This window comes from Plectropomus leopardus, chromosome 10 (assembly GCF_026936395.1).
Source record: "Plectropomus leopardus strain MGB_pleo_1.0 chromosome 10, ASM2693639v1, whole genome shotgun sequence".
Classification (NCBI taxonomy): domain Eukaryota; kingdom Metazoa; phylum Chordata; class Actinopteri; order Perciformes; family Serranidae; genus Plectropomus; species Plectropomus leopardus.
This window is the reverse complement of record NC_142185.1, coordinates 37167284-37193701: the sequence shown is the minus strand read 5'-3', so window position 1 is coordinate 37193701 and position 26418 is coordinate 37167284. Positions and strand designations below refer to the sequence as shown.

Here is a 26418-nt window from a genome sequence, read left to right as displayed (position 1 = left end):
TAGTTGCTGTACTGTATCTTTAACACAGGGTCCAAAATCCCACCAACAAGTCATACTGTAGCACAGGGTCCAAAATCCCACCAACAAGTCATACTGTAGCACAGGGTCCAAAATCCCACCAACAAGTCATACTGTAGCACAGGGTCCAAAATCCCACCAACAAGTCATACTGTAGCACAGGGTCCAAAATCCCACCAACAAGTCATACTGTAGCACAGGGTCCAAAATCCCACCAACAAGTCATAGTATAGCACAGGGTCCAAAATCCCACCAACAAGTCATATCATAGCACCAAAAAGTCGTACGATAGGACAGAGTCGAAAGTGGCACCAAAAATTCAGTTATACCACAGTGACTAAAAACCCACCAAAGGTCACACTGTAGCACAGGGTCCAAAATCCCGACAAAAAGTCTTATGACAGCACAGGGTCCAAACTCGCACCCAGATCCTAACGCAGGCAGCTCATTCCCCATAAGGGAGATGAAGCCCTTCATGAACATGAACATGAGCATGTTGAACATGATCATGAATCAGCAGCAGCAGCAAATGTTTGAACAATCGTTAACAGGAAACAACATGTTTCTACTTGAACAGGCCACCGTTAGCCCAGCCAGTGAGGAGAGTCAGAGGGTGGTGAGAGTGATGAAGCCACAGACTTCCGGATAACAGAGGAACAGCAGATCAATGTATGTGCTTTTTGCCTTATCTTACCTGGACACTGTTAGACAGGATATGTAGCTCCTGTAAATACCAGTGAGGTAACTGTTGTCTTTAACTTGACGCTTTGAAATTTTTGTCAATAAAGCCTGCCTTGAGCAGTTTTAACCTTTTTTGAATCCTTTGGTGTTCGCCTTTCAATCAGTGGGAAACACTGAGTATGGCGTTTTGGGTCATTTATTCGACCTGCTATTTTATTGTGTTGCAACATCCTATGCTATTGCATGTCTTGGCATGCTGACAAATGTCAAAATATGATATGTCCCAAAAACCACTTAAAACAGTTGAGAACTGGCACTGACACACAATAGAATAAAACGCTGCAAAAACGGCCAGACACTGCATAATGTGGCATGTTAAAGAAATGACCCAAGAAGCAAGGCTATAGTATAGCAAAAATATGAAAAAATGCCATGTCCCAAAAACTGCTGAAAACAGTTTAAGACTGCAGTAAACAGCTTGTTTAGACATGCTATAGCATAGAAAGTTGCAAAAATGGCCAAAAACTTGACAATATTTCATGTCGAAAAAAAGACCCAAAAAGCAAGGCGATAGTATGGCAAAAACGTCAAAAAATGGCATGTTCCAAAAACTGCTGAAAACAGTTTAAAACTGCAGTAAATAGCGTGTTTAGACACCCCATAGCATAGAAAGTTTCAAAAATGGCCAAAAACAATAAAATTTGGCATGTCGAAAAAATCACCCAAAAAGCAAGGCTATAGTATGGCAAAAACGTCAAAAAATGGCATGTCCCAAAAACTGCTGAAAACAGGTTAAAACTGCAGTAAATAGCGTATTTAGACTCGCCATAGCATAGAAGGTTTCAAAAACGGCCAAACACAATAAAATTTGGCATGTCGAAAAAATGACCAAAAAAGCAAGGCTATAGTATGGCAAAAATGTCAAAAAATGGCATGTCCCAAAAACTGCTTTAAACAGTTTAAAACTGCAGTAAATAGCGTATTTAGACTCGCCATAGCATAGAAATTTTAAAAAACAGCCAAAAACAATAAAATTTGGCATGTCGAAAAAATGACCCAAGAAGGAAGGCTATGGTATGACAAAAACGTCAAAAAATGGCATGTCCCAAAAACTGCTGAAAACAGTTTAAAACTGTATTAAATAGGGTGTTTAGACACGCCATAGTTTAGAAAGTTTCAAAAACAGCCAAAAACAATAACTTCTGGCATGTCTAAAAAAATAACCCAAAAAGCAATGCCATAGTATGGCAAAAACGTAAAAAAAAATGGCATGTTCCAAAAACTGCTTTGAACAGTTAAGAATTAAAGTAAATAGCGTGTTTAGACACGCCATAGCAGAGAAAGTTGCAAAAATGGCCAAAAACTTGACAATATTTCATGTCGAAAAAAAGACCCAAAAAGCAAGGCTATAGTATGGAAAAAACATCAAGTAATGGCATGTCCCAAAAACTGCTTTAAACAGTTTAAAACTGCAGTAATTAGCGTATTTAGACACGCCATAGCATAGAAAGTTTCAAAAACAGCCAAAAACAATAAAATTTGGCATGTTGAAAACATCACCTAAAAAGCAAGGCTATAGTATGGCAAAAATGTCAAAAAAATGGCATGTCCCAAAAACTGCTGAAAACAGTTTAAAACTAGAGTAAATGGCGTATTGAGACTCGCCATAGCATAGAAAGTTTCAAAAACAGCCAAAAACAATAAAATTTGGTATGTCGAAAAAATGACCCAAAAAGCAAGGCTATAGTATGGCAAAAACGTAAAAAAAATGGAATGTCCCAAAAACTGCTTTAAAGAGTTTAAAACAACAGTAAATAGTGTCTTTATACACACCATAGCATAGAAAGTTTCAAAAGCGGCCAAAAACAATGAAATTTGGCATGTCGAAAAAAACACCCAAAAAGCAAGGCTATAGTATGGCAAAAACGTCAAAAAATGGCATGTTCCAAAAACTGTTGAAAACAGTTAAAAACTGCAGTAAATAGCGTATTTAGATACGCCATAGCATAGAAAGTTTCAAAAACGGCCAAAAACAATAAATTTTGGCACGTCGAAAAAATTGCCCAAGCAGCAAGGCTATAGTATGGCAAAAACGTCAAAAAATGGCATGTTCCAAAAACCGTTGAAAACAGTTCAAAACTGCAGTAAATAGCGTGTTTAGAGAAGCTATAGCATAGAAAGTTTCAAAAACGGCCAAACACAATAAAATTTGGCATGTCGAAAAAATGACCGAAAAAGCAAGGCTATAGTATGGCAAAAACGTCAAAAAATGGCATGTTCCAAAAACCGTTGAAAACAGTTCAAAACTGCAGTAAATAGCGTGTTTAGAGAAGCTATAGCATAGAAAGTTTCAAAAACGGCCAAACACAATAAAATCTGGCACGTCGAAAAAATTACCCAAGCAGCAAGGCTATAGTATGGCAAAAACGTCAAAAAATGGCATGTTCCAAAAACTGCATTAAACTGTTTAAAACTGCAGTAAATAGCGTGTTTAGACTCGCCATAGCATAGAAAGATTCAAAAACAACCAAAAACAATAAAATCTGGCACGTCGAAAAAATCACCCAAGAAGCAAGGCTATAGTATGGCAAAAATGTCAAAAAATGGCATGTCCCAAAAACTGCTTTAAACTGTTGAAAATTGCATTAAATAGCGTGTTTAGACACGCCATAGCATAAAAAGTTTCAAAAACGGCCAAAAACAATAAAATTTGGCACGTTGAATAAATCACCCAAGAAGCAAGGCTATAGTATGGCAAAAACGTCAAAAAATGGCATGTTCAAAAAACTGCTGAAAACTGTTTAAAACTGCAGTAAATAGCGTGTTTAGACTCGCCATAGCATAGAAAGATTCAAAAACAGCCAAAAACAATACAATTTGGCATGTCGAAAAAATGACCCAAGAAGCAAGGCTATAGTATGGCAAAACGTCAAAAAATGGCATGTCCCAAAACTGCTGAAAACAGGTTAAAACTGCAGTAAATAGCGTATTTAGACACGCCATAACATAGAAAGTTTCAAAAACAGCCAAAAACAATCAAATCTGGCATGTTGAAAAAATGACCCAAAAAACAAGGCTATAGTATGGCAAAAATGTCAAAAAATGGCATGTCCCAAAAACTACTGAAAATACGTCAAAACTGCATTAAATAGGGTGTTTAGACATGCCATAGCATAGAAAGTTTCAAAAACAACCAAAAACAATAAAATCTGGCATGTCGAAAAAATCACCTAAAAAGCAAGGCTATAGTATGGTAAAAACGTCAAAAAATGGCATGTCCCAAAAACTGCTTTAAACAGTTTAAAACTGCATTAAATAGCTTGTTTAGACATGCCATAGCATAGAAAGATTCAAAAACGGCCAAAAACAATAAAATTTGGCATGTCGAAGAAATGACCGAAAAAGCAAGGCTATCGTATGGCAAAAACGTCAAAAAATGGCATGTCCCAAAAACTGCTGAGAACAGTTTAAAACTGCATTAAATAGCTTGTTTAGACAAGCCATACCACAGAAAGTTTCAAAAACGGCCAAAACCAATAAAATTCGGCATGTCGACAAAATGACCCAAGAAGCAAGGCTATAGTATGGCAAAAACGTCAAAAAATGGCATGTTACAAAAACTGCTTTAAACTGTTTAAAACTGCAGTAAATAGCGTGTTTAGACTCGCCATAGCATAGAAAGTTTCAAAAACAACCAAAAACAATAAAATCTGGCATGTCGAAAAAATCACCTAAAAAGCAAGGCTATAGTATGGTAAAAACGTCAAAAAATGGCATGTTCCAAAAACTGTTCAAAACAGTTCAAAACTGCAGTAAATAGCGTATTTAGACACGCCATAACATAGAAAGTTTCAAAAACAGCCAAAAACAATCAAATCTGGCATGTTGAAAAAATGACCCAAAAAGCAAGGCTATAGTATGGCAAAAATGTCAAAAAATGGTATGTCCCAAAAACTGCTGAAAATACGTCAAAACTGCATTAAATAGGGTGTTTAGACATGCCATAGCATAGAAAGTTTCAAAAACAGACAAAAACAATAAAATTTGGCATGTAGAAAAAATGACCGAAAAAGCAAGGCTATAGTATGGCAAAAACGTCCAAAAATGGCATGTCCCAAAAACTGCTTTAAACAGTTTAAAACTGCAGTAAATAGCGTGTTTAGACTCGCCATAGCATAGAAAGTTTCAAAAACGGCCAAAAACAATAAAATTCGGCATGTCGACAAAATGACCCAAGAAGCAAGGCTATAGTATGGCAAAAACGTCAAAAAATGGCATGTTACAAAAACTGCTTTAAACTGTTTAAAACTGCAGTAAATAGCGTGTTTAGACTCGCCATAGCATAGAAAGTTTCAAAAACAACCAAAAACAATAAAATCTGGCATGTCGAAAAAATCACCTAAAAAGCAAGGCTATAGTATGGTAAAAACGTCAAAAAATGGCATGTCCCAAAAACTGCTTTAAACAGTTTAAAACTGCATTAAATAGCTTGTTTAGACATGCCATACCATAGAAAGATTCAAAAACGGCCAAAAACAATAAAATTTGGCATGTCGAAGAAATGACCGAAAAAGCAAGGCTATAGTATGGCAAAAACGTCAAAAAATGGCATGTCCCAAAAACTGCTGAGAACAGTTTAAAACTGCAGTAAATAGCTTGTTTAGGCACGCCATAGCATAGAAAGTTTCAAAAACAGCCAAAAACAATAAAATTTGGCATGTCGAAAACACTACTCAAGAAGCAAGGCTATAGTATGGCAAAAACGTCAAAAAATGGCATGTTCCAAAAACTGCTTTAAACAGTTTAAAACTGCATTAAATAGCTTGTTTAGACAAGCCATACCATAGAAAGATTCAAAAACGGCCAAAAACAATAAAATTTGGCATGTCGAAAAAATGACCCAAGAAACAAGGCTATAGTATGGCAAAAACGTCAAAAAATGGCATGTTCAAAAAACTGCTGAAAACTGCTTAAAACTGCAGTAAATAGCGTGTTTAGACTCGCCATAGCATAGAAAGATTCAAAAACAGCCAAAAACAATACAATTTGGCATTTCGATAAAATCAACCAAGAAGCAAGGCTATAGTATGGCAAAAACGTCAAAAAATGGCATGTCCCAAAAACTGCTTTAAACAGTTTAAAACTGCACTAAATAGGGTGTTTAGACAAGCCATACCATAGAAAGTTTCAAAAACGGCCAAAACCAATAAAATTTGGCACGTCGAAAAAATCACCCAAGAAGCAAGGCTATAGTATGGCAAAAACGTCAAAAAATGGCATGTTCAAAAAACTGCTGAAAACTGTTGAAAACTGCAGTAAATGGCGTGTTTAGACACGCCATAACATAGAAAGATTCAAAAACAGCCAAAAACAATACAATTTGGCATTTCTATAAAATCAACCAAGAAGCAAGGCTATAGTATGGCAAAAACGTCAAAAAATGGCATGTCCCAAAAACTGCTTTAAACAGTTTAAAACTGCACTAAATAGGGTGTTTAGACATGCCATAGCATAGAAAGTTTCAAAAACAGCCAAAAACAATCAAATTTGGCATGTCGAAAAAACTACCCAAGAAGCAAGGCTATAGTATGGCAAAAACGTCAAAAAATGGCATGTCCCAAAAACTGCTGAAAACAGTTAAAAACTGCAGTAAATAGTGTATTTAGACTCGCCATAGCATAGAAAGTTTCAAAAACGGCCAAAAACAATAAAATTTGGCATGTCAAAAAAATCACCCAAAAAGCAAGGCTATAGTATGGCAAAAACGTCAAAAAATGGCATGTCCCAAAAACTGCTTTAAACAGTTTAAAACTGCATTAAATAGCTTGTTTAGACAAGCCATACCATAGAAAGATTCAAAAACGGCCAAAAATAATAAAATTTGGCATGTCGAAAAAATGACCCAAGAAGCAAGGCTATAGTGTGGCAAAAACGTCAAAAAATGGCATGTTCAAAAAACTGCTGAAAACTGTTTAAAACTGCAGTAAATAGCGTGTTTAGACTCGCCATAGCATAGAAAGATTCAAAAACAGCCAAAAACAATACAATTTGGCATTTCGATAAAATCAACCAAGAAGCAAGGCTATAGTATGGCAAAAACGTCAAAAAATGGCATGTTCCAAAAACTTCTGAAAACAGTTTAAAACTGCAGTAAATAGCGTGCTTCGACACGCCATAACATAGAAAGTTTCAAAATCAACCAAAAACAATAAAATCTGGCATGTCAAAGAAATGACCCAAGAAGCAAGGCTATAGTATGGCAAAAATGTCAAAAAATGGCATGTTCCAAAAACTTCTGAAAACAGGTTAAAACTGCAGTAAATAGCGTGTTTAGACACGCCATAGCATAGAAAGTTTCAAAAACAGCCAAAAACAATCAAATTTGGCATGTCGAAAACATCACCCAAAAAGCAAGGCTATAGTATGGCAAAAACGTCAATAAATGGCATGTCCCAAAAACTGCTGAAAACTGTTTAAAACTGCAGTAAATAGCGTGTTTAGACTAGCCATAGCATAGAAAGTTTCAAAAACGGCCAAAAACAATAAAATCTGGCATGTCAAAAAAATCACCCAAAAAGAAAGGCTATAGTATGGCAAAATCGTCAAAAAATGGCATGTCCCAAAAACTGCTTTAAACTGTTTAAAATTGCATTAAATAGCGCGCTTAGACATGCCATAGCATAGAAAGTTTGAAAAACGGCCAAAAACAATAAAATTTGGCACGTTGAATAAATCACCCAAGAAGCAAGGCTATAGTATGGCAAAAACGTCAAAAAATGGCATGTTCAAAAAACTGCTGAAAACTGTTTAAAACTGCAGTAAATAGCGTGTTTAGACTCGCCATAGCATAGAAAGATTCAAAAACGGCCAAAAACAATACAATTTGGCATGTCGAAAAAATCACCCAAGAAGCAAGGCTATAGTATGGCAAAAATGTCAAAAAATGGTATGTCCCAAAAACTTCTGAAAATAGGTCAAAACTGCATTAAATAGGGTGTTTAGACATGCCATAGCATAGAAAGTTTCAAAAACAGCCAAAAACAATAAAATTTGGCATGTCGAAAAAATGACCGAAAAAGCAAGGCTATAGTATGGCAAAAACGTCAAAAAATGGCATGTCCCAAAAACTGCTTTAAACAGTTTAAAACTGCATTAAATAGCGTGTTTAGACACGCCATAGCATAGAAAGGTTCAAAAACGGCCAAAAACAATAAAATTTGGCACGTTGAATAAATCACCCAAGAAGCAAGGCTATAGTATGGCAAAAACGTCAAAAAATGGCATGTCCCAAAAACTGCTGAAAACTGTTTAAAACTGCAGTAAATAGCGTGTTTAGACTCGCCATAGCATAGAAAGTTTCAAAAACGGCCAAAAACAATAAAATCTGGCATGTCGAAAAAATGACCCAAGAAGCAAGGCTATAGTATGGCAAAAACGTCAAAAAATGGCATGTCCCAAAAAACTGCTGAGAACAGTTTAAAACTGCAGTAAATAGCTTGTTTAGGCACGCCATAGCATAGAAAGTTTCAAAAACAGCCAAAAACAATCAAATCTGGCATGTCGAAAACATCACCCAAAAAGCAAGGCTATAGTATGGCAAAAACGTCAAAAAATGGCATGTCCCAAAAACTGCTGAAAACTGTTTAAAACTGCAGTAAATAGCGTGTTTAGACTCGCCATAGCATAGAAAGTTTCAAAAACGGCCAAAAACAATAAAATTTGGCATGTCGAAAAAATGACCCAAGAAGCAAGGCTATAGTATGGCAAAAACGTCAAAAAATGGCATGTTCCAAAAACTTCTGAAAACAGTTTAAAACTGCAGTAAATAGCGTGCTTAGACACGCCATAACATAGAAAGTTTCAAAAACAACCAAAAACAATAAAATCTGGCATGTCAAAAAAATGACCCAAGAAGCAAGGCTATAGTATGGCAAAAACGTCAAAAAATGGCATGTTCAAAAAACTGCTGAAAACTGTTTAAAGCTGCATTAAATAGCGTGTTTAGACACGCCATAGCATAGAAAGGTTCAAAAACGGCCAAAAACAATAAAATTTGGCACGTTGAATAAATCACCCAAGAAGCAAGGCTATAGTATGGCAAAAACGTCAAAAAATGGCATGTCCCAAAAACTTCTGAAAACTGTTTAAAACTGCAGTAAATAGCGTGTTTAGACTCGCCATAGCATAGAAAGATTCAAAAACGGCCAAAAACAATACAATTTGGCATGTCGAAAAAATCACCCAAGAAGCAAGGCTATAGTATGGCAAAAACGTCAAAAAATGGCATGTCCCAAAAACTGCTTTAAACAGTTTAAAACTGCACTAAATAGGGTGTTTAGACATGCCATAGCATAGAAAGTTTCAAAAACAGCCAAAAACAATAAAATTTGGCATGTCGAAAACACTACTCAAGAAGCAAGGCTATAGTATGGCAAAAACGTCAAAAAATGGCATGTCCCAAAAACTGCTGAAAACAGTTAAAAACTGCAGTAAATAGTGTATTTAGACACACCATAGCATAGAAAGTTTCAAAAACGGCCAAAAACAATAAAATTTGGCATGTCAAAAAAATGACCCAAGGAGCAAGGCTATAGTATGGCAAAAACGTCAAAAAATGGCATGTTCCAAAAACTGCTTTAAACAGTTTAAAACTGCATTAAATAGCTTGTTTAGACAAGCCATACCATAGAAAGTTTCAAAAACGGCCAAAAACAATAAAATTTGGCATGTCGAAAAAATCACCCAAGAAGCAAGGCTATAGTATGGCAAAAACGTCAAAAAATGGCATGTCCCAAAAACTGCTGAAAACAGTTAAAAACTGCAGTAAATAGTGTATTTAGACATGCCATAGCATATAAAGTTTCAAAAACGGCCAAAAACAATCAAATTTGGCATGTCAAAAAAATGACCCAAGGAGCAAGGCTATAGTATGGCAAAAACGTCAAAAAATGGCATGTGCAAAAACTGCTGAAAACTGTTTAAAACTGCAGTAAATAGCGTGTTTAGACTAAGCCATAGCATAGAAAGATTCAAAAACGGCCAAAAACAATACAATTTGGCATGTCGAAAACATCACCCAAGAAGCAAGGCTATAGTATGGCAAAAATGGCAAAAAATGGCATGTCCCAAAAACTTCTGAAAACAGGTTAAAACTGCAGTAAATAGCGTGTTTAGACATGCCATAGCATAGAAAGTTTCAAAAACAGCCAAAAACAATCAAATTTGGCATGTCGAAAACATCACCCAAAAAGCAAGGCTATAGTATGGCAAAAACGTCAATAAATGGCATGTTCCAAAAACTGCTGAAAACTGTTTAAAACTGCAGTAAATAGCGTGTTTAGACTAGCCATAGCATAGAAAGTTTCAAAAACGGCCAAAAACAATAAAATTTGGCATGTCGAAAAAATCACCCAAGAAGCAAGGCTATAGTATGGCAAAAACGTCAAAAAATGGCATGTCCCAAAAACTGCTTTAAACAGTTTAAAACTGCATTAAATAGCTTGTTTAGACAAGCCATACCATAGAAAGTTTCAAAAACGGCCAAAAGCAATAAAATTTGGCACGTTGAATAAATCACCCAAGAAGCAAGGCTATAGTATGGCAAAAACGTCAAGAATGGCATGTTCAAAAACTGCTGAAAACTGTTTAAAACTGCAGTAAATAAGCGTGTTTAGACTCGCCATAGCATAGAAAGATTCAAAAACGGCCAAAAACAATACAATTTGGCATGTCGAAAAAATCACCCAAGAAGCAAGGCTATAGTATGGCAAAAATGTCAAAAAATGGTATGTCTCAAAAACTGCTGAAAATAGGTCAAAACTGCATTAAATAGGGTGTTTAGACATGCCATAGCATAGAAAGTTTCAAAAACAGCCAAAAACAATAAAATTTGGCATGTCGAAAAAATGACCGAAAAAGCAAGGCTATAGTATGGCAAAAGCGTCAAAAATGGCATGTTCAAAAACTGCTGAAAACAGTTTAAAACTACATTAAATAGGGTGTTTAGACTCACCATAGCATAGAAAGTTTCAAAAACAGCCAAAAACAATAAAATTTGGCATGTCGAAAAAATCACCCAAGAAGCAAGGCTATAGTATGGCAAAAACGTCAAAAAATGGCATGTTCCAAAAACTGCTTTAAACAGTTTAAAACTGCATTAAATAGCTTGTTTAGACAAGCCATACCATAGAAAGTTTCAAAAACGGCCAAAAACAATAAAATTTGGCACGTCGAAAAAATCACCCAAGAAGCAAGGCTATAGTATGGCAAAAACGTCAAAAAATGGCATGTCCCAAAAACTTCTGAAAACTGTTTAAAACTGCAGTAAATAGCGTGTTTAGACTCGCCATAGCATAGAAAGATTCAAAAACGGCCAAAAACAATACAATTTGGCATGTCGAAAAAATCACCCAAGAAGCAAGGCTATAGCATGGCAAAAACGTCAAAAAATGGCATGTCCCAAAAACTGCTTTAAACAGTTTAAAACTGCACTAAATAGGGTGTTTAGACATGCCATAGCATAGAAAGTTTCAAAAACAGCCAAAAACAATAAAATTTGGCATGTCGAAAACACTACTCAAGAAGCAAGGCTATAGTATGGCAAAAACGTCAAAAAATGGCATGTCCCAAAACTGCTGAAAACAGTTTAAAACTGCAGTAAATAGTGTATTTAGACACACCATAGCATAGAAAGTTTCAAAAAGCCAAAAACAATAAAATTTGGCATGTCAAAAAATGACCCAAGCAGCAAGGCTATAGTATAGTGAAAAATGTCAAAAATGGCATGTTCCAAAAACTGCTTTAAACAGTTTAAAACTGCATTAAATAGGGTGTTTAGACATGCCATAGCATAGAAAGTTTCAAAAACAGCCAAAAACAATAAAATTTGGCATGTCTAAAAAATGACCCAAGAAGCAAGGCTATAGTATGGCAAAAACGTCAAAAAATGGCATGTCCCAAAAACTGCTGAAAACAGTTAAAAGCTGCAGTAAATAGTGTATTTAGACACGCCATAGCATAGAAAGTTTCAAAAACGGCCAAAAACAATCAAATTTGGCATGTCAAAAAAATGACCCAAGGAGCAAGGCTATAGTATGGCAAAAACGTCAAAAAATGGCATGTGCAAAAAACTTCTGAAAACTGTTTAAAACTGCAGTAAATAGCGTGTTTAGACTCGCCATAGCATAGAAAGATTCAAAAACGGCCAAAAACAATACAATTTGGCATGTCGAAAACATCACCCAAGAAGCAAGGCTATAGTATGGCAAAAATGGCAAAAAATGGCATGTTCCAAAAACTTCTGAAAACAGGTTAAAACTGCAGTAAATAGCGTGTTTAGACATGCCATAGCATAGAAAGTTTCAAAAACAGCCAAAAACAATCAAATTTGGCATGTCGAAAACATCACCCAAAAAGCAAGGCTATAGTATGGCAAAAACGTCAATAAATGGCATGTTCCAAAAACTGCTGAAAACTGTTTAAAACTGCAGTAAATAGCGTGTTTAGACTAGCCATAGCATAGAAAGTTTCAAAAACGGCCAAAAACAATAAAATCTGGCATGTCGAAAAAATCACCCAAGAAGCAAGGCTATAGTATGGCAAAAACGTCAAAAAATGGCATGTCCCAAAAACTGCTTTAAACTGTTTAAAACTGCATTAAATAGCTTGTTTAGACAAGCCATACCATAGAAAGTTTCAAAAACGGCCAAAAACAATAAAATTTGGCACGTTGAATAAATCACCCAAGAAGCAAGGCTATAGTATGGCAAAAACGTCAAAAAATGGCATGTTCAAAAAACTGCTGAAAACTGTTTAAAACTGCAGTAAATAGCGTGTTTAGACTCGCCATAGCATAGAAAGATTCAAAAACGGCCAAAAACAATACAATTTGGCATGTCGAAAAAATCACCCAAGAAGCAAGGCTATAGTATGGCAAAAATGTCAAAAAATGGTATGTCCCAAAAACTGCTGAAAATAGGTCAAAACTGCATTAAATAGGGTGTTTAGACATGCCATAGCATAGAAAGTTTCAAAAACAGCCAAAAACAATAAAATTTGGCATGTCGAAAAAATGACCGAAAAAGCAAGGCTATAGTATGGCAAAAACGTCAAAAAATGGCATGTTCCAAAAACTGCTGAAAACAGTTAAAAACTGCAGTAAATAGTGTATTTAGACACACCATAGCATAGAAAGTTTCAAAAACGGCCAAAAACAATAAAATTTGGCATGTCAAAAAAATGACCCAAGGAGCAAGGCTATAGTATGGCAAAAACGTCAAAAAATGGCATGTTCAAAAAACTGCTTTAAACAGTTTAAAACTGCATTAAATAGCTTGTTTAGACAAGCCATACCATAGAAAGTTTCAAAAACGGCCAAAGACAATAAAATTTGGCATGTCGAAAAAATCACCCAAGAAGCAAGGCTATAGTATGGCAAAACGTCAAAAATGGCATGTTCAAAAAACTGCTGAAAACTGTTTAAAACTGCAGTAAATAGTGTATTTAGACACGCCATAACATAGAAAGTTTCAAAAACGGCCAAAAACAATCAAATTTGGCATGTCAAAAAAATGACCCAAGGAGCAAGGCTATAGTATGGCAAAAACGTCAAAAAATGGCATGTGCAAAAAACTGCTGAAAACTGTTTAAAACTGCAGTAAATAGCGTGTTTAGACTCGCCATAGCATAGAAAGATTCAAAAACGGCCAAAAACAATACAATTTGGCATGTCGAAAACATCACCCAAGAAGCAAGGCTATAGTATGGCAAAAATGTCAAAAAATGGCATGTTCCAAAAACTTCTGAAAACAGGTTAAAACTGCAGTAAATAGCGTGTTTAGACATGCCATAGCATAGAAAGTTTCAAAAACAGCCAAAAACAATCAAATTTGGCATGTCGAAAACATCACCCAAAAAGCAAGGCTATAGTATGGCAAAAACGTCAATAAATGGCATGTTCCAAAAACTGCTGAAAACTGTTTAAAACTGCAGTAAATAGCGTGTTTAGACTAGCCATAGCATAGAAAGTTTCAAAAACGGCCAAAAACAATAAAATCTGGCATGTCGAAAAAATCACCCAAGAAGCAAGGCTATAGTATGGCAAAAACGTCAAAAAATGGCATGTCCCAAAAACTGCTTTAAACAGTTTAAAACTGCATTAAATAGCTTGTTTAGACAAGCCATACCATAGAAAGTTTCAAAAACGGCCAAAAACAATAAAATTTGGCACGTTGAATAAATCACCCAAGAAGCAAGGCTATAGTATGGCAAAAACGATCAAAAATGGCATGTTCAAAAAACTGCTGAAAACTGTTTAAAACTGCAGTAAATAGCGTGTTTAGACTCGCCATAGCACAGAAAGATTCAAAAACGGCCAAAAACAATACAATTTGGCATGTCGAAAAAATCACCCAAGAAGCAAGGCTATAGTATGGCAAAAATGTCAAAAAATGGCATGTCCCAAAAACTGCTTTAAACAGTTTAAAACTGCATTAAATAGCTTGTTTAGACATGCCATACCATAGAAAGTTTCAAAAACGGCCAAAAACAATACAATTTGGCATTTCGATGAAATCAACCAAGAAGCAAGGCTATAGCATGGCAAAAACGTCAAAAAATGGCATGTCCCAAAAACTGCTTTAAACAGTTTAAAACTGCACTAAATAGGGTGTTTAGACATGCCATAGCATAGAAAGTTTCAAAAACAGCCAAAAACAATAAAATTTGGCATGTCGAAAACACTACTCAAGAAGCAAGGCTATAGTATGGCAAAAACGTCAAAAAATGGCATGTCCCAAAAACTGCTGAAAACAGTTAAAAACTGCAGTAAATAGTGTATTTAGACACACCATAGCATAGAAAGTTTCAAAAAGCGGCCAAAACAATAAAATTTTGGCATGTCAAAAAATGACCCAAGAAGCAAGGCTATAGTATGGCAAAAATGTCAAAAAATGGCATGTCCAAAAACTGCTTTAAACAGTTTAAAACTGCATTAAATAGCTTGTTTAGACAAGCCATACCATAGAAAGTTTCAAAAACGGCCAAAAACAATAAAATTTGGCATGTCGAAAAAATCACCCAAGAAGCAAGGCTATAGTATGGCAAAAACGTCAAAAAATGGCATGTCCCAAAAACTGCTGAAAACAGTTAAAAACTGCAGTAAATAGCGTGTTTAGACTAGCCATAGCATAGAAAGTTTCAAAAACGGCCAAAAACAATAAAATCTGGCATGTCGAAAAAATCACCCAAGAAGCAAGGCTATAGTATGGCAAAAACGTCAAAAAATGGCATGTCCCAAAAACTGCTTTAAACTGTTTAAAATTGCATTAAATAGCGTGTTTAGACACGCCATAGCATAGAAAGTTTGAAAAACGGCCAAAAACAATAAAATTTGGCACGTTGAATAAATCACCCAAGAAGCAAGGCTATAGTATGGCAAAAGCGATCAAAAATGGCATGTTGAAAAAACTGCTGAAAACTGTTTAAAACTGCAGTAAATAGCGTGTTTAGACTCGCCATAGCATAGAAAGATTCAAAAACGGCCAAAAACAATACAATTTGGCATGTCGAAAAAATCACCCAAGAAGCAAGGCTATAGTATGGCAAAAATGTCAAAAAATGGTATGTCCCAAAAACTGCTGAAAATAGGTCAAAACTGCATTAAATAGGGTGTTTAGACATGCCATAGCATAGAAAGTTTCAAAAACAGCCAAAAACAATAAAATTTGGCATGTCGAAAAAATGACCGAAAAAGCAAGGCTATAGTATGGCAAAACGTCAAAAATGGCATGTCCCAAAAACTGCTGAAAACAGTTTAAAACTGCAGTAAATAAGCGTGTTTAGACATGCCATACCATAGAAAGTTTCAAAAACGGCCAAAAACAATAAAATTTGGCACGTTGAATAAATCACCCAAGAAGCAAGGCTATAGTATGGCAAAAATGTCAAAAAATGGCATATCCCAAAAACTGCTGAAAACAGGTTAAAACTGCAGTAAATAGCGTGTTTAGACACGCCATAGCATAGAAAGTTTCAAAAACAGCCAAAAACAATCAAATTTGGCATGTCGAAAAAATCACCCAAGAAGCAAGGCTATAGCATGGCAAAAACGTCAAAAAATGGCATGTCCCAAAAACTGCTGAAAACAGTTTAAAACTGCAGTAAATAGCGTGTTTAGACATGCCATAGCATAGAAAGTTTCAAAAACAGCCAAAAACAATAAAATTTGGCATGTCGAAAACACTACTCAAGAAGCAAGGCTATAGTATGGCAAAAACGTCAAAAAATGGCATGTCCCAAAAACTGCTGAAAACAGTTAAAAACTGCAGTAAATAGTGTATTTAGACACACCATAGCATAGAAAGTTTCAAAAACGGCCAAAAACAATGAAATATGGCATGTCAAAAAATGACCCAAGGAGCAAGGCTATAGTATGGCAAAAGCGTCAAAAATGGCATGTTCAAAAAACTGCTTTAAACAGTTTAAAACTGCATTAAATAGCTTGTTTAGACAAGCCATACCATAGAAAGTTTCAAAAACGGCCAAAAACAATAAAATTTGGCATGTCAAAAAAATCACCCAAGAAGCAAGGCTATAGTATGGCAAAAACGTCAAAAAATGGCATGTCCCAAAAACTACTGAAAACAGTTAAAAACTGCAGTAAATAGTGTATTTAGACACGCCATAGCATAGAAAGTTTCAAAAACGGCCAAAAACAATCAAATTTGGCATGTCAAAAAAATGACCCAAGGAGCAAGGCTATAGTATGGCAAAAACGTCAAAAAATGGCATGTGCAAAAAACTTCTGAAAACTGTTTAAAACTGCAGTAAATAGCGTGTTTAGACATGCCATAGCATAGAAAGATTCAAAAACGGCCCAAAAACAATAAAATCTGGCATGTCGAAAACATCACCCAAGAAGCAAGGCTATAGTATGGCAAAATGGCAAAAAATGGCATGTTCCAAAAACTGCTGAAAACAGGTTAAAACTGCAGTAAATAAGCGTGTTTAGACATGCCATAGCATAGAAAGTTTCAAAAACAGCCAAAAACAATCAAATTTGGCATGTCGAAAACATCACCCAAAAAGCAAGGCAATAGTATGGCAAAAACGTCAAAAAAGGGCATGTTCCAAAAACTGCTGAAAACTGTTTAAAACTGCAGTAAATAGCGTGTTTAGACTAGCCATAGCATAGAAAGTTTCAAAAACGGCCAAAAACAATAAAATCTGGCATGTCGAAAAAATCACCCAAGAAGCAAGGCTATAGTATGGCAAAAACGTCAAAAAATGGCATGTCCCAAAAACTGCTTTAAACTGTTTAAAATTGCATTAAATAGCGTGTTTAGACTCGCCATAGCATAGAAAGTTTGAAAAACGGCCAAAAACAATAAAATTTGGCACGTTGAATAAATCACCCAAGAAGCAAGGCTATAGTATGGCAAAAACGTCAAAAAATGGCATGTTGAAAAAACTGCTGAAAACTGTTTAAAACTGCAGTAAATAGCGTGTTTAGACTCGCCATAGCATAGAAAGATTCAAAAACGGCCAAAAACAATACAATTTGGCATGTCGAAAAAATCACCCAAGAAGCAAGGCTATAGTATGGCAAAAAAGTCAAAAAATGGCATGTCACAAAAAATGCTTTAAACAGCTTAAAACTGCATAAAATAGCTTGTTTAGACATGCCATACCATAGAAAGTTTCAAAAACGGCCAAAAACAATACAATTTGGCATGTCGAACAAATCACCCAAGAAGCAAGGCTATAGTATGGCAAAAACGTCAAAAAATGGCATGTCCCAAAAACTGCTTTAAACAGTTTAAAACTGCAGTAAATAGCGTGTTTAGACTCGCCATAGCATAGAAAGTTTCAAAAACAGCCAAAAACAATAAAATTTGGCATGTCGAAAAAAACACTCAAGAAGCAAGGCTATAGTATGGCAAAAACGTCAAAAAATGGCATGTCCCAAAAACTGCTGAAAACAGTTAAAAACTGCAGTAAATAGTGTATTTAGACACACCATAGCATAGAAAGTTTCAAAAACGGCCAAAAACAATAAAATTTGGCATGTCAAAAAAATGACCCAAGGAGCAAGGCTATAGTATGGCAAAAACGTCAAAAAATGGCATGTTCCAAAAACTGCTTTAAACAGTTTAAAACTGCATTAAATAGCTTGTTTAGACAAGCCATACCATAGAAAGTTTCAAAAACGGCCAAAAACAATAAAATTTGGCATGTCGAAAAAATCACCCAAGAAGCAAGGCTATAGTATGGCAAAAAGCGTCAAAAAATGGCATGTCCCAAAACTGCTGAAAACTGTTTAAAACTGCAGTAAATAGCGTGTTTAGACTAGCCATAGCATAGAAAGTTTCAAAAACGGCCAAAAACAATAAAATCTGGCATGTCGAAAAAATCACCCAAGAAGCAAGGCTATAGTATGGCAAAAACGTCAAAAAATGGCATGTCCCAAAAACTGCTTTAAACTGTTTAAAATTGCATTAAATAGCGTGTTTAGACACGCCATAGCATAGAAAGTTTCAAAAACGGCCAAAAACAATAAAATTTGGCACGTTGAATAAATCACCCAAGAAGCAAGGCTATAGTATGGCAAAAACGTCAAAAAATGGCATGTTGAAAAAACTGCTGAAAACTGTTTAAAACTGCAGTAAATAGCGTGTTTAGACTCGCCATAGCATAGAAAGATTCAAAAACGGCCAAAAACAATACAATTTGGCATGTCGAAAAAATCACCCAAGAAGCAAGGCTATAGTATGGCAAAAATGTCAAAAAATGGTATGTCCCAAAAACTGCTGAAAATAGGTCAAAACTGCATTAAATAGGGTGTTTAGACATGCCATAGCATAGAAAGTTTCAAAAACAGCCAAAAACAATAAAATTTGGCATGTCGAAAAAATGACCGAAAAAGCAAGGCTATAGTATGGCAAAAACGTCAAAAAATGGCATGTCCCAAAAACTGCTTTAAACAGTTTAAAACTGCATTAAATAGCTTGTTTAGACATGCCATACCATAGAAAGTTTCAAAAACGGCCAAAAACAATAAAATTTGGCACGTTGAATAAATCACCCAAGAAGCAAGGCTATAGTATGGCAAAAATGTCAAAAAATGTCATATCCCAAAAACTGCTGAAAACAGGTTAAAACTGCAGTAAATAGCGTGTTTAGACACGCCATAGCATAGAAAGTTTCAAAAACAGCCAAAAACAATCAAATTTGGCATGTCGAAAAAATCACCCAAGAAGCAAGGCTATAGTATGGCAAAAACGTCAAAAAATGGCATGTTCAAAAAACTGCTGAAAACTGTTGAAAACTGCAGTAAATGGCGTGTTTAGACACGCCATAGCATAGAAAGATTCAAAACAGCCAAAAACAATACAATTTGGCATTTCGATGAAATCAACCAAGAAGCAAGGCTATAGCATGGCAAAAACGTCAAAAAATGGCATGTCCCAAAAACTGCTTTAAACAGTTTAAAACTGCACTAAATAGGGTGTTTAGACATGCCATAGCATAGAAAGTTTCAAAAACAGCCAAAAACAATAAAATTTGGCATGTCGAAAACACTACTCAAGAAGCAAGGCTATAGTATGGCAAAAACGTCAAAAAATGGCATGTCCCAAAAACTGCTGAAAACAGTTAAAAACTGCAGTAAATAGCGTGTTTAGACTAGCCATAGCATAGAAAGTTTCAAAAACGGCCAAAAACAATAAAATCTGGCATGTCGAAAAAATCACCCAAGAAGCAAGGCTATAGTATGGCAAAAACGTCAAAAAATGGCATGTCCCAAAAACTGCTTTAAACTGTTTAAAATTGCATTAAATAGCGTGTTTAGACACGCCATAGCATAGAAAGTTTGAAAAACGGCCAAAAACAATAAAATTTGGCACGTTGAATAAATCACCCAAGAAGCAAGGCTATAGTATGGCAAAAACGTCAAAAAATGGCATGTTGAAAAAACTGCTGAAAACTGTTTAAAACTGCAGTAAATAGCGTGTTTAGACTCGCCATAGCATAGAAAGATTCAAAAACGGCCAAAAACAATACAATTTGGCATGTCGAAAAAATCACCCAAGAAGCAAGGCTATAGTATGGCAAAAATGTCAAAAAATGGTATGTCCCAAAAACTGCTGAAAATAGGTCAAAACTGCATTAAATAGGGTGTTTAGACATGCCATAGCATAGAAAGTTTCAAAAACAGCCAAAAACAATAAAATTTGGCATGTCGAAAAAATGACCGAAAAAGCAAGGCTATAGTATGGCAAAAACGTCAAAAAATGGCATGTCCCAAAAACTGCTTTAAACAGTTTAAAACTGCATTAAATAGCTTGTTTAGACATGCCATACCATAGAAAGTTTCAAAAACGGCCAAAAACAATAAAATTTGGCACGTTGAATAAATCACCCAAGAAGCAAGGCTATAGTATGGCAAAAATGTCAAAAAATGGCATATCCCAAAAACTGCTGAAAACAGGTTAAAACTGCAGTAAATAGCGTGTTTAGACACGCCATAGCATAGAAAGTTTCAAAAACAGCCAAAAACAATCAAATTTGGCATGTCGAAAAAATCACCCAAGAAGCAAGGCTATAGTATGGCAAAAACGTCAAAAAATGGCATGTTCAAAAAACTGCTGAAAACTGTTGAAAACTGCAGTAAATGGCGTGTTTACACACGCCATAGCATAGAAAGATTCAAAAACAGCCAAAAACAATACAATTTGGCATTTCGATGAAATCAACCAAGAAGCAAGGCTATAGCATGGCAAAAACGTCAAAAAATGGCATGTCCCAAAAACTGCTTTAAACAGTTTAAAACTGCACTAAATAGCGTGTTTAGACATGCCATAGCATAGAAAGTTTCAAAAACAGCCAAAAACAATAAAATTTGGCATGTCGAAAACACTACTCAAGAAGCAAGGCTATAGTATGGCAAAAACGTCAAAAAATGGCATGTCCCAAAAACTGCTGAAAACAGTTAAAAACTGCAGTAAATAGTGTATTTAGACACACCATAGCATAGAAAGTTTCAAAAACGGCCAAAAACAATAAAATTTGGCATGTCAAAAAAATGACCCAAGGAGCAAGGCTATAGTATGGCAAAAACGTCAAAAAATGGCATGTTCCAAAAACTGCTTTAAACAGTTTAAAACTGCATTAAATAGCTTGTTTAGACAAGCCATACCATAGAAAGTTTCAAAAACGGCCAAAAACAATAAAATTTGGCATGTCAAAAAAATCACCCAAGAAGCAAGGCTATAGTATGGCAAAAACGTCAAAAAATGGCATGTTGAAAAAACTGCTGAAAACTGTTTAAAACTGCAGTAAATAGCGTGTTTAGACTCGCCATAGCATAGAAAGATTCAAAAACGGCCAAAAACAATACAATTTGGCATGTCGAAAAAATCACCCAAGAAGCAAGGCTATAGTATGGCAAAAATGTCAAAAATGGCATGTCCCAAAAACTGCTGAAAACAGTTTAAAACTGCATTAAATAGCTTGTTTAGACATGCCATACCATAGAAAGTTTCAAAAACGGCCAAAAACAATACAATTTGGCATTTCGATGAAATCAACCAAGAAGCAAGGCTATAGCATGGCAAAACGTCAAAAATGGCATGTCCCAAAACTGCTGAAAACAGTTTAAAACTGCAGTAAATAGCGTGTTTAGACTAAGCCATAGCATAGAAAGTTTCAAAACAGCCAAAACAATAAAATTTGGCATGTCGAAAACACTACTCAAGAAGCAAGGCTATAGTATGGCAAAACGTCAAAAATGGCATGTCCCAAAAACTGCTGAAAACAGTTTAAAACTGCAGTAAATAGTGTATTTAGACACACCATAGCATAGAAAGTTTCAAAACAGCCAAAACAATAAAATTTGGCATGTCAAAAAAATGACCCAAGGAGCAAGGCTATAGTATGGCAAAAACGTCAAAAAATGGCATGTTCAAAAAACTGCTTTAAACAGTTTAAAACTGCATTAAATAGCTTGTTTAGACAAGCCATACCATAGAAAGTTTCAAAAACGGCCAAAAACAATAAAATTTGGCATGTCGAAAAAATCACCCAAGAAGCAAGGCTATAGTATGGCAAAAACGTCAAAAAATGGCATGTCCCAAAAACTGCTGAAAACTGTTTAAAACTGCAGTAAATAGCGTGTTTAGACTAGCCATAGCATAGAAAGTTTCAAAAACGGCCAAAAACAATAAAATCTGGCATGTCGAAAAAATCACCCAAGAAGCAAGGCTATAGTATGGCAAAACGTCAAAAATGGCATGTCCCAAAAACTGCTTTAAACTGTTTAAAATTGCATTAAATAGCGTGTTTAGACACGCCATAGCATAGAAAGTTTGAAAAACGGCCAAAAACAATAAAATTTGGCACGTTGAATAAATCACCCAAGAAGCAAGGCTATAGTATGGCAAAAACGTCAAAAAATGGCATGTTGAAAAAACTGCTGAAAACTGTTTAAAACTGCAGTAAATAGCGTGTTTAGACTCGCCATAGCATAGAAAGATTCAAAAACGGCCAAAAACAATACAATTTGGCATGTCGAAAAAATCACCCAAGAAGCAAGGCTATAGTATGGCAAAAATGTCAAAAAATGGTATGTCCCAAAAACTGCTGAAAATAGGTCAAAACTGCATTAAATAGGGTGTTTAGACATGCCATAGCATAGAAAGTTTCAAAAACAGCCAAAAACAATAAAATTTGGCATGTCGAAAAAATGACCGAAAAAGCAAGGCTATAGTATGGCAAAAACATCAAAAAATGGCATGTCCCAAAAACTGCTGAAAACAGTTTAAAACTGCAATAAATAGCATGTTAAGACACTCCATAGCGTAGAAAGTTTCAAAAACGGCCAAAAACAATAAAATTTGGCATGTTGAAAACATCACCTAAACAGCAAGGCTATAGTATGGCAAAAATGTCAAAAAATGTCATATCCCAAAAACTGCTGAAAACAGGTTAAAACTGCAGTAAATAGCGTGTTTAGACACGCCATAGCATAGAAAGTTTCAAAAACAGCCAAAAACAATAAAATTTGGCATGTCGAAAACACTACTCAAGAAGCAAGGCTATAGTATGGCAAAAACGTCAAAAAATGGCATGTCCCAAAAACTGCTGAAAACAGTTAAAAACTGCAGTAAATAGTGTATTTAGACACACCATAGCATAGAAAGTTTCAAAAACGGCCAAAAACAATAAAATTTGGCATGTCAAAAAAATGACCCAAGGAGCAAGGCTATAGTATGGCAAAAACGTCAAAAAATGGCATGTTCAAAAAACTGCTTTAAACAGTTTAAAACTGCATTAAATAGCTTGTTTAGACAAGCCATACCATAGAAAGTTTCAAAAACGGCCAAAACCAATAAAATTTGGCATGTCGAAAAAATCACCCAAGAAGCAAGGCTATAGTATGGCAAAAACGTCAAAAAATGGCATGTCCCAAAAATTGCTGAAAACAGTTAAAGCTGCAGTAAATAGTGTATTTAGACACGCCATAGCATACAAAGTTTCAAAAACGGCCAAAAACAATCAAATTTGGCATGTCAAAAAAATGACCCAAGGAGCAAGGCTATAGTATGGCAAAAACGTCAAAAAATGGCATGTGCAAAAAACTTCTGAAAACTGTTTAAAACTGCAGTAAATAGCGTGTTTAGACTCGCCATAGCATAGAAAGATTCAAAAACGGCCAAAAACAATACAATTTGGCATGTCGAAAACATCACCCAAGAAGCAAGGCTATAGTATGGCAAAAATGGCAAAAAATGGCATGTTCCAAAAACTTCTGAAAACAGGTTAAAACTGCAGTAAATAGCGTGTTTAGACATGCCATAGCATAGAAAGTTTCAAAAACAGCCAAAAACAATCAAATTTGGCATGTCGAAAACATCACCCAAAAAGCAAGGCTATAGTATGGCAAAAACGTCAATAAATGGCATGTTCAAAAACTGCTGAAAACTGTTTAAAACTGCAGTAAATAGCGTGTTTAGACTAGCCATAGCATAGAAAGTTTCAAAACAGCCAAAAACAATAAAATTTGGCATGTCGAAAAAATCACCCAAGAAGCAAGGCTATAGTATGGCAAAACGTCAAAAAATGGCATGTCCCAAAAACTGTTTTAAACTGTTTAAAATTGCATTAAATAGCGTGTTTAGACACGCCATAGCATAGAAAGTTTCAAAAACGGCCAAAAACAATAAAATTTGGCACGTTGAATAAATCACCCAAGAAGCAAGGCTATAGTATGGCAAAACGTCAAAAAATGGCATGTTGAAAAACTGCTGAAAACTGTTTAAAACTGCAGTAAATAAGCGTGTTTAGACTACCATACCATAGAAAGTTTCAAAAACGGCCAAAACCAATAAAATTTGGCACGTCGAAAAAATCACCCAAGAAGCAAGGCTATAGTATGGCAAAAACGTCAAAAAATTGCATGTTCCAAAAACTGCTTTAAACAGTTTAAAACTGCATTAAATAGGGTGTTTAGACATGCCATAGCATAGAAAGTTTCAAAAACGGCCAAAAACAATACAATTTGGCATTTCGATGAAATCAACCAAGAAGCAAGGCTATAGTATGGCAAAACGTCAAAAATGGCATGTCCCAAAACTGCTGAAAACTGTTTAAAACTGCAGTAAATAGCGTGTTTAGACATGCCATAGCATAGAAAGTTTCAAAACAGCCAAAAACAATAAAATTTGGCATGTCGAAAACACTACTCAAGAAGCAAGGCTATAGTATGGCAAAAACGTCAAAAAATGGCATGTCCCAAAAACTGCTGAAAACAGTTAAAAACTGCAGTAAATAGTGTATTTAGACACACCATAGCATAGAAAGTTTCAAAACAGCCAAAACAATAAAATTTGGCATGTCGAAAATGACTCAAGAAGCAAGGCTATAGTATGGCAAAAACGTCAAAAAATGGCATGTCCCAAAAACTGCTTTAAACAGTTTAAAACTGCATTAAATAGCTTGTTTAGACAAGCCATACCATAGAAAGTTTCAAAAACGGCCAAAAGCAATAAAATTTGGCATGTCGAAAAAATGACCCAAGAAGCAAGGCTATAGTATGGCAAAAACGTCAAAAAATGGCATATCCCAAAAACTGCTGAAAACAGTTAAAAGCTGCAGTAAATAGCGTGTTTAGACTAGCCATAGCATAGAAAGTTTCAAAAACGGCCAAAGACAATAAAATTTGGCATGTCGAAAAAATCACCCAAGAAGCAAGGCTATAGTATGGCAAAAACGTCAAAAAATGGCATGTCCCAAAAACTTCTGAAAACTGTTTAAAACTGCAGTAAATAGAGTGTTTAGACTCGCCATAGCATAGAAAGTTTCAAAAACAGCCAAAAACAATCAAATCTGGCACGTCGAATAAATCACCCAAGAAGCAAGGCTATAGTATGGCAAAAACGTCAAAAAATGGCATGTTCAAAAAACTGCTGAAAACTGTTTAAAACTGCAGTAAATAGTGTATTTAGACACGCCATAACATAGAAAGTTTCAAAAACGGCCAAAAACAATAAAATTTGGCATGTCGAAAAAATCACCCAAGAAGCAAGGCTATAGTATGGCAAAACGTCAAAAATGGCATGTCCCAAAAACTGCTGAAAATAGGTCAAAACTGCAGTAAATAGCGTGTTTAGACATGCCATAGCATAGAAAGTTTCAAAAACAGCCAAAACAATAAAATTTGGCATGTCGAAAAAATGACCCAAAAAGCAAGGCTATAGTATGGCAAAACGTCAAAAATGGCATGTCCCAAAAACTGCTTTAAACAGTTTAAAACTGCATTAAATAGCTTGTTTAGACATGCCATACCATAGAAAGTTTCAAAAACGGCCAAAAACAATAAAATTTGGCACGTTGAAAAAATCACCCAAGAAGCAAGGCTATAGTATGGCAAAAACGTCAAAAAATGGCATGTCCCAAAAACTGCTGAAAACAGGTTAAAACTGCAGTAAATGGCGTGTTTAGACACGCCACAGCATAGAAAGTTTCAAAAACAGCCAAAAACAATCAAATTCGGCATGTCGAAATAATCACCCAAGAAGCAAGGCTATAGTATGGCAAAAACGTCAAAAAATGGCATGTTCAAAAAACTGCTGAAAACTGTTTAAAACTGCAGTAAATAGCGTGTTTAGACATGCCATAGCATAGAAAGATTCAAAAACAGCCAAAAACAATACAATTTGGCATGTCGAAAAAATGACCCAAGAAGCAAGGCTATAGTATGGCAAAAACGTCAAAAAATGGCATGTCCCAAAAACTGCTGAAAACAGTTTAAAACTGCAGTAAATAGCGTGTTTAGACATGCCATAGCATAGAAAGTTTCAAAACAGCCAAAAACAATAAAATTTGGCATGTCGAAAACACTACCCAAGAAGCAAGGCTATAGTATGGCAAAACGCCAAAAATGGCATGTCCCAAAACTGCTGAAAACTGTTTAAAACTGCAGTAAATAGCGTGTTTAGACAAGCCATAGCATAGAAAGTTTCAAAAACGGCCAAAAACAATAAAATCTGGCATGTCGAAAAATGACCCAAGAAGCAAGGCTATAGTATGGCAAAAACGTCAAAAAATGGCATGTCCCAAAAACTGCTTTAAACTGTTTAAAATTGCATTAAATAGCGTGTTTAGACTCGCCATAGCATAGAAAGTTTGAAAAACGGCCAAAAACAATAAAATTTGGCACGTTGA

At 35.4% G+C, this 26418-nt stretch overlaps 1 protein-coding gene across 4 annotated transcripts in view; it reads left to right on the top strand.

Moving 5' to 3' along the window:
• The window catches only part of LOC121938836 (abl interactor 2-like), a 49844-nt gene that overhangs the window by 6870 nt on the left and 16556 nt on the right, over nt 1-26418 (top strand). For 3 of the 4 annotated variants that reach the window (XR_015777747.1, XR_015777746.1, XR_015777744.1), the window contains one exon: nt 596-837. The gene's annotated coding sequence lies outside the window, so the exon portion shown is untranslated. Of the gene's footprint in view, nt 1-595; nt 838-26418 lie in introns of those variants that run through there. The other variant, XR_015777745.1, reaches the window with a different exon arrangement.